The following is a 12,058-nucleotide window of genomic DNA, read 5'->3' as shown; positions in this document are numbered from 1 at the left end:
AATGCTGCAACAAATCATTTCTTGGTCAGTGATGTTATAACATTAACGAATAATATAATGTTCCCATAAATGTGACTTTTAAAAGAATGTTTCTTTTAAAAAAAGAAACTCAACAGAGTTCCTGAGGCTGGATTCATGGAGTAACACCAGTGAGTGGGTTATTTCCATTCACTGGCGTGTCCACTTTTCAACCCCCTCTCACAGGTATTGTTCACTGAAAGAATGCAGACAGAAATTGTCTCAGTCTTCGTATAAAGCTGGGCATACACTGTGCGATTTTTTTCAGTCGCGTTAAGCTGGGCGTACAATGAGAGGCAATCAAGAGCTTTAATATTCTAGACGATCATTGCACCAAGACCATAACTTTGTCCCATGGAGTCACACAAACCACCTGCAACTCAACACCTCAAAGACTAAGGAACTGGTTGTGGACTTCGGGAGGTCCAGAGAAGGTCCACTGCCGGTTCAGATAGAGGGGGAGGAGGTGGAGGTGGTCAACAAGTACAAGTACCTCGGGCTGTGGGTGGACAATAAACTGGACTGGTCATGCAACACAGAGCACCTGTATAAAAAAGCCCAAAGCCGACTGTACTTCCTCAGGAGGCTGAGGTCTTTTAACATCTGCAGGAAGCTCCTGAGGATGTTTTACCAGTCAGTGGTTGCTGGAGTACTTTTCTATGCTGTGGTGTGCTGGGGGAGCAGCACAGCAAAGAAGGACTCATCCAGGCTGGAGAAACTGATCAGGAAGGCTAGCTCTGTGGTCGGCATGAAGCTGGACACTCTGGTGACAGTGGCAGAGAAAAGGACATTAAAGAAACTGCTGGACATTATGAACAATGCTGGGCATCCTCTGCACACGGCCATAAACAACAGAAGAGTCTGTTCAGTGACAGGTTGCTTCTCCCCAAGACAAGAACTAACAGACTTAAAAACTCCTTTGTCCCACACGCCATCAAACTGTTTAACTCCTCTCTGGAGGGGAGAGGGAGGGGAAACAGGAGGACAAAGGAGGGGGGAACAACTAAGCTGTAGTGCCTCTTCACCTCACTGTACAATACCTTGTGCAATACTTTTGTAAATAGTCAACAGTGCAATAGACTCAATACTTGAAATGTGCAATTCACTTGTATTTTTATTTTTTATTCCTATTTATTCTATTTATCCCCTTTGTATATTTTATTTATATTGTCTCTGTATTTATATAGTTGGTTTTTGTGTGTGTGTGTGTGTGTGTGTGTGTGTGTGTGTGTGTGTGTGTGTGTGTGTGTGTGTATATATAACAATTCTGTAACTGTAACTTCGGTCGTTGCTGTGCTTTTTTTGGAAGTCGAATTTCCCAGAGGAACCCACCCGAGGGATTAATAAAGTCACATTTCTTACTTCTATCTTATCTTATCTTATCTTATCTTATCTTATCTTATCTTATCTTATCTTATCTTATCTTATCTTTATCTTATCTTATAAGGGCTACGTTCACACTGCAGGCGAAAGCGCATCAAATCCGATTTTTTTTTACCCATATCCGATCATGGTGTGACAGTGTGAACGGCACAAATCCGATATTTTCAAATCTCGATCTGGGTCACTTTCGTATGTGGTACTGAATCCGATACATATCCGATGTTTTAGAAAGCAACTGCTGTCTATGTCGCATTAAATCCGTCTTTTACGTCACTGACACAAGACAGACGCCAATTATCAGCACCGGAGAAGCGCCCGATAAGACATCGCGAACGCTTCCTGGTCGCTAGATGTCAGTGAAACTGTTGGGAAGACAACGTTGGAGAAACGTGACATTTTATATTAGGGGAGACCGGGGATAGTTGTAACGTGGGTCAGTTGTAACACTTCCAATTTCTCCAATCAGGGCTAAGTTTCAAATGATGTGACTCATCCTGTGCATGCCCAATCAGTTCTGCTATCACATGTGAAAAATCAGCACATTTTGTCAAACACAGACAATTTAACACGAAAAAAAGTAATTTGTATGCCAAAAAGTAAGTTTTTCTACTTTATTTCAATTTCTAATAGCATTATCTGCTTTGCAGTTAAACTCATCAAACTTAAATTATGTTATTTGTATGTCTATGGGGATATATTCTGTGTAGGTCTTTAGTGCTAATGTTTTAGCCGTTGGCTGTAATGTTAGCTAGTTCATGGCTATAGGAGTCTGGGTCAGTTGTAACAGCAACAGTCTGGGTTAGTTGTAACAATAATGCAGATGTTACAACTTACCACACTATTACTTTAACTTATATTAAACAAGTTGGGGCAACGACATCAGCAGAGAGAGGTTCACTGGTCGCTTTTGTATATGCGGTTAATGCCATTGGCAACACAATTCCTCCACTGTTTGTGTTCCCACACATACATTATGCAGACCACTGTGTCAGAGATGGACCAGTAGGAAGTACTGGTAGTGGAAATAAATCAGGATGGGTGCAAGAAACAGATTTCCTCATCTTTCTGAAGCACTTTGCAAACCACACCAAGGTAAGCCATGATAAAAAGTAATGGAATTGCGATGCTGGTGAACAACTACATTTTTTCAGCTTCATTGTTATGTTCAAAATTGGTGCAAGAGTTGTAGGTTATAATGCCCACTGAGCCAATGAGGCCAAACTCAAGGAAGACCAACCAAAATTAATGAAATATTCAGTTGCAGAAAATTCCATAATTTGTCTTTTTTGGGGGGTTGGAATATGTTCAAAAGCTAGATTTCTGCATTCTGTCACACACACACATAGCTACATAAATGGATGTAAGTGCATTCATGTGTTGAATAAACAAAGATTACATGTTAATGTTTTGTTAGTACCCTTATTTCATTGTGTTACATTTCACCCCAGGATATGTTACAACTAACCCAGACTATGGGGTTAATTGTAACATTTCACTCTTTGTGTTTGAGACCATACCATGCAATGGGTAATTGTGCTGCAGAGAAAATAGCTGCACTATTTAATAGCAGAGACATGTAAATACTTTGCATTACATTTTGAATCCACTACCTTAAAAGAGCTCCAATTTACAGACAGAAATGTCAAAAATGTTACAACTATCCCCGGTCTCCCCTACTGTATAATCTGCAGATTCTGACAGAAATCTGCAGCTATCCTTTGAAGCACCGCTCCTCTCTAAAACAGCAATAAGGATAATTATTAGGTTATTTACATTATTATGTAAATAACAAAATAACTTAAAGCAAAAATTGGGAAACGTAAAGTCCGAAGTCTTTATATTAAGGGCCATCAGTCAAATATTGTTTGCTCTGGGTCTAAACAGAGCGCGTTGTGTGTGACGTCTTCTTTTGCGCATGCGGGCCGCTTTGAGAGTTCACACTAGAGCGTGTTTGCTGTTGCATTTTATTTGTAGTGTGAACAAGCAGACAAAAAAATCGGATTTGATAAAAAAAAAAAATCGGAATTGAGCATTAAGACCTGCAGTGTGAACGTAGCCTGAGTGTATTCAGACATATGAACTTAAACAGTGTCTCAGAAAAATAATGTTTTGATGATGGGAAGAAATATTTAGAAAATGTGTTTCACCACATTAAAAGACTAAAAAAAAGTCACTGCTTTTAAATCATTTCAATGAACTGAAAAGTAGAGTCTGTGCACGCAGCTCTGTCTCTTTGAGGGACACATGTGTTTGACTCCAATCCTCCTGAAGTCACACACCAGCTCCACAGCTGGTTTGACAAATGAGAGCCATGAGTACTGTTCACTGATGGGAGAGCACGTTTGCTGACAGACAGATTGAGGAGAGGCAGGGACAGGCTCTGGCTGAATTTGCTGCTTTTTGCTCCATAAATGGCACAGATGGGCTGGACTACATGCTGAAACTGAAGCAACAAGCGACAAAGATAATCTCAAAATAGCTCTGCAGGAATTTAAGTAATAATGCCTTAATACACATCTGTTTTCCTTTGATCAACCTTTACAAGTGTGATGACATAACTTTTGGACTGTAAAAGCTATTATAGGAAGTTGGGTTTTTTTTTTTGTTTGTTTGTTTGTTTGTTTTTTGCCTTGCTAGCCATGCAGTTTGGGGAAATGCCAAAAGTCTCTGTGTCAGCTGGCCCACCACTTTGATACAGATGGAAAAGACTGGAAGGGTCTCCATCAAATTTAGTACAAACACTCATGGTAATTGTTGTATCCAGTGAATAATTAATGTACCCATCACATCGCAAAGGATGAATTTAAAGCAAAACCATGTTCTTTTCCAGTCTTAACCATGTAGTTTCAGTGGTTTACTCTAACCAAACATAAATGTGGCCCCAGAAAATACCTGAAATGCAGTCCATTGCTCAACAGTTACCCACCAATCTGCTTATAGAATAGAACAGAATAATGCTTTAATTGTCCCACAAGGGGACATTTGGTTGTAACAGCAGCAAAAAACCACATATACAAACAGAACAGGACACAGGACATAGAACAGAAACACACACAATTTTTACATATTTACATCATGGACAATAATTACCAAGACAGAGTACTGTACAGTTATTAAAATTAAAGGACAGATAAGTGGCAAACCCAGTGTGACACGTGTAGACATGTATGTAGACACGTAACTTCCAATAAGTTAGAATATATATAAACTGAGAAAAGTAATATGCAAGTTACAACATTAGAAGTTGTTCTGTTGATTAGTGTACTTTACACTAGTTTAAAGTCAAAACACTCATAGGTTGCAACAAACAAACACACAACATAATCGTTTAGTTAGAGGAAACCATGAGGTTTCACATTGGTGGTTTTAGTGAAATTTCTCAACTCAACTGACCTCAGCGTTTCATTGTGATGGAATGTGGACAAGTGATAAATGACTTTTTGCCTTCAATCGAACACATTCTTATTCTGGGGATGTTTTGCCAGATGTTCTGCAAAGTGCGGTTTGCTGTAGGAGGTCAGAGTCAAGATCATGATGATGCCGTTCATTGTTTCCGCTGGGGGATGAAAAAAAGGCAAGAATATGAGGAAATGAATTGCTTCGTGAACAGTCTTACCCACTACTTGCAATGCTCGCACTCCTTCTGCTCTACTCGTCGGGTGAGGAAGCAGCGAGGCTCTGGTTGATCACAGAGAGCATTGGTTCACGTCTTGAGAAAGCAAACAGTGTGAGAATTCGTAGCTTCTTCGTTTCAAAGTGATCGCTTTACTTGTAAATATAGTCGAAACTGCATCACAGCCATTATGTTTAACTTCTGTGCACGGTGATAATGTCAGATGACGAATATGGCAAATACTCGAAAAATTGTGAGTCAGCTTCAAGCTGTTCTTTGTGTTGAGAGCTAATTACCAAACGAAAGCACAGTAGCGGGCAAAACTAATAAGGTGAACATCTTAAACATCATGCCTGCAAGACATCCAAATGTTTGCATTGTTCCTGTGAATGTTTAACATTTAAAGCAGTCACTGGCATGGCTGACTGAAAACAGAAGGTTGCACTCTTTACACCATGCAGTTTGTAACAGCTTGTGTTGCTTTTCTATTTGAGTGCAGGTTTTGCAACAGCCAGGTCTGTAGAGAGCATGGGCTAAATGTGTCTGTCCAGAATAAACAGAAGCTGGATTCATGTGTTAAACCTGCAAAAACAAACCTATACAAGGACTACATCATATTCACACACATACTTTATGTGTTTAAAACAAACTCACAGCTAAATAAAGTGCAAAGCTTTCTCTCCCTATTGTGAGTTCAAGCAGGCCTGTGTCCAAAGACCTCTCAGTAATTTTCCGAAACATCCTCCTCGTTTGTAACGGGGCTGAGTAATACGGGTGTTTTTGTTTATTTACCCTAAACGCAGTTCTGCAGAGTATTCAAATATTTTTACTCTGGAGAAAAATTCGGTGTTAATGAACAAAAAAAGCAAACATGCACAAAAAAAATACACCTAATCATAACCATTCTTCTAAAACATTTCAAGCAAACCGAGCATTCATAGTTTTTCATAGTATTTCTTGCCAAGTGATGTCATTGGGAAGGTTTATGGTTAATATGAGCAACAGGTTTCCTGCTTCCTATGTTAGAGCAGACATCCTGGAACCTGAGGAATCCCAGCCTCAGTCCCATGAGACGAGCCTTTGACCCCTAGCAGAGGTTGAGTCAGTTGGCAGCCACTTCCCACCAAAACTTTCCACTGATGTCATAAACAACCTCTACCCAGATTCAGGGGAGTGAGGTTGACAATCCTAGAGTTGGCTGCCTGCTTATGACAGCAGCCATTTTTTTCTTGAATCCTAACCATCAGGAGTTACAGACCTCATGCTGCTGAAATACTCTTTACTCGAACTGGCCTTGCCAGCAGTGTTTAGTTTATAACTCAGAGATTACTGACAATCTCAAAACTCACACAAAATACTTTTTGTGTGAAATCTGACAAAATTGTGCACACATTTACAAATCATTTTAAACATTTAAAAATAAGACACCTGAAAAAAAACATGAAAAAAACATCTTCATCTGTTTCAACAACAACAACAACAAAAAACATTCTCACGCCCTCAGGCAGTGGAAAAGGCCCCCATACCTGTCCTGCTAGATGTCAGCACAGCATTTGACACGTCTGATAACAATGTGGTTACATTACTGAGATTGGAACATATTATTGTACTAGGGTGGTTAAAGTTATAATCTTACTTGTTCATGTAACCAGTGATTTACCATGTACCAAAAATATCGTCATGGAGTTCCACAGGGTCCTGTGCTTGGACCACTACTCGTACTTTTGTACATTTTTAATACCTTATGATCACTTCTCTTAGGCATTATAAAACATGTTGGTCAGAACCACTATAGTCCAAAGAAGACTGATTTACCCGTCTGTAGTAAATTACATTTGGCTTCCTGCTTTCGTGGGATCACCATAACCTTCAATGGCCAACAGTGATAACAGTTATGACATCACAAGTCAGATATCCCATGAGATTCGCCAGCTGGATGTGTAGAAAGCATCAGCTCAGCCATCAACTGTCATTTGGGCTGAAATCAGGCGATCTGCTGGAAATATGGCTGAGCCTGATTTTTGTGGCCTTCCTCAACTAATGGCATGATCAGTTTATTTTATAACCATAAAAAATAAAAATGTGCATTTCATGTTAGGGATTGCTTTTTCAATAAGCAGGTAGAAGTTGGTCAGGTTAAAGCACTCTTATTTGTGTCCATTAGGGGAAACTGGTATTGCTAGAGTGGTTCGCTCACACATAAAAAGCATGGAATATGCATAATAAAGGTTATCAATGTTAAAGTAACATGGATGTTAGTTCAACAGTGATTTGAGGTTGCATGAAGGTTGCCTGGATTTCCTTGTTAGATTTTGTAGGAAGAGAAATTTGTGTTGATTGATTGATTAGAAGACGACAAAATAAAACATTATCAATAGAAAGAAAGAAGAAATAAATCAAACACAGTCTTTTTGAATGAATTTTAAACCCACATGTTTTCCAGATGATTTAACCAATGCAGTATTCAGGTAGCTGCAACCCTGGGTTTATGATGCTAACACTGGAGACAGAGAAAAAATGGCTGTATCAGTCTGAGGCACCACGTTTACCATGCAACAGATGAGACCGATTTTAGATGTAGATAAATTTAACTGTCTTAAAAGGGTCATTGACCAGGGAAACAATGTCAGAGTGTTTTGGAATTTTTACGTGCTTTTTGGAGTTTGTACGTGTTTTTTCTCTACGGGCCACCGCATATATTTCTATCTAAACATATATAAATAAAACCACTTTTTTTTTTACATTAGTAATTCCTTTTGTGCAAAATTTTATATTATTGTTAATAATAAATTAATTAAAGCAACAAAACAACCTGAAGAGCCGGTTCGGAGCCGAAAGAGACGGCTCTTTTTAGTGAGCCGAGCTGAAAGAGCCGGTTCTCTAAAAAGAAACGGAAATCCCATCACTATTTCCCTGATTACCTTACGTCAACTTAAGCCCTTAGTTTTCTTTTGTTCTTTGTCGTGCTGTACTATTTGTTTGCTTGGACAATTTCTCTGTTTTTGAACCCTGCTTTTTCTTTTTTTCCCCTTTTTTTTGCTACCTTACCTGAATAAAGGTTCATTTCTATTTATTCAAACCTGTCTTCGAGTCTGCATTTTGGGTTCAAGTTCCCCATAAGCCACAACAGTATCTTAAGTTAATATCCCCATATTTGGGTATATGTCAATGTTCTGGGGGATCTAAGTAACAAACCTGACTTGGATGAAACAAAGAACTGATTTGGAATTTGATGGTTAAAGGTCTCAGTCTATACAGAATGCGTAAGTCTGGATAGACATGTATGTAGACTGTAATCTGACAAGCCACAAAAGGCATAAATCCACATAGTGGCATTCTATGTTTACTGTGGGTTAGACTGGAAACACACTCATGCTAGTTGTTGTGATGTAAACCACTTACACATTGTTTTGTCCATTGTCTCAGGGTCCAAGTCTGCATAATGGATGTGGAGTGCAAAGTTAGCCACAACTTGTGGCTAACTTTGCACTCCACATCACATCACTACACTCAACATCAACATGGGAACCATTCCAGCCTGAACCTTAAATTATCCTTTAAATGTGTCCAAAAACATAAACAGTTGCAGATTGCAAACAGTGTTTTGTTTTTCCACTTTTTTGTTGTTGTTGCACTTTTAAAAGTCAAAAATTTTCATTTTGTTTTTTTTGGTAGGATAATTTTATGTATGCGAATTCATCAGTACTGTTGGCTACATTAAGAAAAACACTGTGAAAATGTGGTACTTTCAAAGCTTAAGTAAAATTTTAAAATCCCTTCATTAACTTCAGGAAACCAGACTGTGCAGTTCAGGGGTTCCATCTCTAAAGAGTACTTGCATACTGGCTTTTTTTCTGGCTAAGTGTTACATTTGTTACAAAGACCAATAGCAGTTTAATTTCTGTACGTTTCAATGTTTGTCCAAAGTGCTTCTGTGTATTATGGACAAACATCTCCACTTTTGTCTTGTCTGTCCAACAGATGTTGTTCCAGAAGTCATGTGGTTTGTTCAGATGCAAACCTAAACCTTACTGCCATTTTCTTTTTAGAGAGAAGACACTTTCTCCTGGCAAACCTCCTAAGCACGCCATACTTGTTCAGTCTTTTTTAATTATTTAATATACTAACTGAGGCCTGAACATTGCACAGTCTAACCTTGGGGTGAATTTGATGGGATGTCCACTCCAGGGAAGAGTTTGGCATCAACAGACACCTGAATGCTCCAGTCCATCAAACTACCAAGACTTGTGGTCACACTCTCTGATGATCAGTGAATGAAATGCATTTGATCAGGAGCAACCTGGCTGCCCTTAAACCTCTTTATACATGTGGTGAGGGTCCTTATTTTTTCACACAATGCGTCTACATTTTTACTTTTTTTTGTTAAATAAATAAAGGCACTGGTTTTTTTTGTTTTAGTTCATATGAGATTGCAATTTTGACACCTCTGCTAAGGACCAGGTGTTTTTTATTACATCCTTAATCTTAGAACTGACAGATGATGTGCTTTCTTTTTGCCATGACTGTAAGAGAGAGAAAAAAAGCTTCTCATCAAACTCTTCAGCAGGCACTCCTTCAGCCAGTTTTACATTGCCCTATAACACAGTGCATAATAGAACCCTTTCATGTTTGCCTATCTGCCCAGTTGTTTGTTTTCTCGAAATAGTTAAGCAAGCATAACACCCACACACCTGAACTTCTGCTGAAATGTCAGAGTTTCAGCTCTGGCAAAGACAGGGAGCACCAGGTTTTTGAAGATTGTTTTCTTTTCACAGACACAATCACCACAGGAATGCACTGCTGAGACGCATAGGTCAGAATGTGTTGGAAAAAAAGCTGTGAAGAGCCGCAGAGAAAAGGACTTGCTTCAGTAGTGTGTATGTCTGTGTGTGTGTATACACAGAAATGCACACATATAAACACATATAAAAAAAACAACACATATACATGCATGTATACACATGTATATCATATACCTGCTTCTCTTTAAATATTCCCTTCAAGGTTACTGTGAATGGGCACAGCACTGCACTTATACTTGTTTGATTTATAAACTGTTTATTTTTTCCAGTCTTAAAAAGAGGCTGGACTCTATGCCGCAGTTTAAAAGCTGTTTCAGTTTGCACAGCTGGTTTAATTAGAACTTACCTGTTTGTATTTATACAGTGTTTGGAGGCAGAGGTGTGTATTATTGTAAATGATGCAACACTTCCATCTGTGGGTCAAAATTTGCAAGCACATTGTCCAGTGGGGCTCTTAACTTGGCATTACATCGTTATTCTGATTAAAACTTCAGTTTGTTCCAGGCCAGACAAACTCCTCATGTGCATTTGTAAATGTCCTGTGAGCAGCCTGCCGCCTTTTGGTGATTTCAAAAACAAGTCCTGGGGAAACCTTCAATAACGTGCACACAAGAGGGAGCTGTTAGTCCAGTATTTCTCCTTGACCTGGAGTGACCCATTAAGAAGCTGCAAGGTAGGAAGACCTCCCCGAACCCTCACCTGGGTCATTTCTAACACAAACCGTATCTTGTGAAGATTATTTACAGGTTCTCTTTCAGCTTGAAACTCACTCCAATTTGCTTAACTGATGCCGTCTTCTAACTGTTTTTTGACTGATCGCTTTCCACAGATCACCTTTCCTTGTTACGGTGTTCATTGTTGAATGTCTGCTTTAAGAAGAAGTAGGCAGGTTTTAGTGTGCAATCACCTCCCTTTTTTTATAAGGTACAGGTCTGTGGGACTATGTGCAGAGGAAAAAAAAATTGAACATGCTTCAAAGATCTGTTATTAAGTTGTTCCACAATTCAGCCATGTCTGGTTCAAAATTTTTCATTTCCTTGAAAGAGCAAAAAATAAATATACCTGCAGTAAGAAAATGGATGAGACTTGTTGTAGTCAGGGGCATTTCCAGGATTTCTTTTCCACAGTGCACGAGTAAAAGTTTGTTCTTAATCCTGCTTATTATACAAATGTTTTTATCATCCAAACATACATATGTAAATGTGGTAATTATGCAGTGGTAATTATTATTGATTCATTAATGTGTGTATCACTGTGATGGTGTACGCTTATATTTTAAAATCTGCAAAATAACGTGTAGCTAAAGCTTTTTTTTAAAAAAACAAAAAAAATGTATGGAGTGTAAGTACAATGTTCGCATCCATATTGCAGTTGAGTAGAAAGAGAATGCAAAAATGGGGGTCTGATTTATTATATAATTCTGTCCTGCAGTATCATACATAAATAATACAGTATGCATTTAGGGTCTCTGGGTGGTCCCAGTCTATTGATTGAGACCTACTGCCCTCTAACAACCTGTGGCACAGTTCAGGAGTGTTTGGCTCCATCTATAATTACAGATAAAAACACATTCTATTTTATAGAAACGCAATTTCTGGTGTGTTTTGGTTAAAAGACTTGTTTGTGGCGCTTTAAAGAAAATGAAAATCAGTTTTAACTTTAACAAATAAAAGCATACACAGACACAGTGAGTCGGTCGGGTATTTAAATTATGAGTGGCAGTGAAGTCAACACTTTTGTGTCTGTTTAGGATTTCTTTGATTCGGTCAGTGTCTTTGTTCCCCCTGTACCGCCGCGTTCCCCCGCTCTCCATTTTCCTGAGGGGCCTGCAGTCAACTTTGACCTCCACGAAGAGTTTGGTAAATGCCTGCGTAATCCCCACGTCTGTGTTTGCGAGTGTTTTTATTCACTGTTTTTGCGCAAACGCCATGTCCATGTGTGCGTGTGCGTAATCCTTTGGTCAGCCACTCAGGAGACATCTTGTCTCTGTCCATCAGATCAACCTGACTGATGACACGGCATAATCCTTTAAATCATTCGCCAACAAGCTTTTCCTAAAGCCCTGGGGCAGCTTCTCCCAGCCAGATCAATACTCCCAACAAATCAACCACTGAGCCAATGTTTTGTTTCTTCTTTTTTTTTCCTGGTTGAAATACAGCCCCCTGGAGGGTTTACAGGAAGAAGAAAAATTTGGGAAAAACCTGAATCTATTCCAAGCTTCTAGCAGTGCCAACTCTGGCGG

Source organism: Haplochromis burtoni, unplaced genomic scaffold (genome assembly GCF_018398535.1).
Source record: "Haplochromis burtoni strain Fernald_Lab_line unplaced genomic scaffold, NCSU_Asbu1 Contig_280, whole genome shotgun sequence".
NCBI classification, from domain to species: Eukaryota; Metazoa; Chordata; class Actinopteri; order Cichliformes; family Cichlidae; genus Haplochromis; species Haplochromis burtoni.
The sequence above is the reverse complement of the archived record's forward strand: the minus strand, read 5'-3'. Positions refer to the sequence as shown.